This window comes from Nanorana parkeri, unplaced genomic scaffold (assembly GCF_000935625.1).
Source record: "Nanorana parkeri isolate BGI_ZX_2015 unplaced genomic scaffold, ASM93562v1 scaffold2219, whole genome shotgun sequence".
Classification (NCBI taxonomy): domain Eukaryota; kingdom Metazoa; phylum Chordata; class Amphibia; order Anura; family Dicroglossidae; genus Nanorana; species Nanorana parkeri.
In genome coordinates, this window is record NW_017308487.1 from 139,700 (window position 1) to 140,961 (window position 1,262).

Below are 1,262 nucleotides of genomic sequence, written 5' to 3' on the forward strand. Positions count from 1 at the left end.
TTTACATCAGAGCCCCCTTTACATTACAGCCCCTCTTTACATCAGAGCCCCCTTTACACCAGAACCCCTCTTTACATCAGAGCCCCTCTTTACATCAGAACCCCCCTTTACACCAGAGCACCCCTTTACATCAGAGCCCCCCTTTACACTAGAGCCCCTCTTTACATTGCAGCCCCCCTGAAGCCCATATTATTATCATTATTATTTATTAACCCCTTGCACTTCGCAACACGTTTCAGTATTCAGCGCTGTGGTACTTTGACTGAAATAAAACATTTATTATTGCCCAATTTTTTGGTAAAATATAAAATCCAGGGGGGGTCACGTCGGGTAAATAGACACCAAACATGTCAAGCCTTAAAATTGCGCACGTCCGCGAAATCGCAAAACAACTAGCATACCCAAAATTGTCCATAGGCGACGCTGTAAAAGCTTTTACTGCTCATCAGTTTAGTGTTATCAGTGATTGATGGTCGTAGAATTATCGCTCTCACTGCGACGTTCGTGGCGATACGCGACATGTGTGGCGTAATCGCCACACATGTCACATATCTTAATTTTTACACCTAGGTGCACCCATGTTTGCGTTTGTATGTGCATTGGGGGAGGGGGGTGGAGGGGCGGGGACTTTTTAAACAAAATGTGTTTTTTAATTTTTTTTTTTTTGTGGTGCTAACTTTTTTACACTTTATTGCTATGACACGGGGGAGCTGACGAGTCCTCTATGTGACGGCACAGATACAGTGACAGGTCCTCTTTATGGAGACATCAGGGGTCTATTAGACTCATAGTGTCACCTGGGGACCCCACAGGGGTCTGTTAGACTCATAGTGTCACAAGGGGACCCCACAGGGGTCTATTAGACTCATAGTGTCACCTGGGGACCCCACAGGGGTCTATTAGACTCATAGTGTCACCCGGGGACCCCACAGGGGTCTATTAGACTCATAGTGTCACCTGGGGACCCCACAGGGGTCTATTAGACTCATAGTGTCACCTGGGGACCCCACAGGGCTCTATTAGACTCATAGTGTCACCTGGGGACCCCACAGGGGTCTATTAGACTCATAGTGTCACCCGGGGACCCCACAGGGGTCTATTAGACTCATAGTGTCACCCGGGGACCCCACAGGGGTCTATTAGACTCATAGTGTCACCCGGGGACCCCAAAGAAGCTGATGAAGCAGAGAAATGACAGCTGAAGGGGGAAGTGATATAATACATGTCACTTCCGGGTTCAGTGATTGGAGGGGAGATCAGCC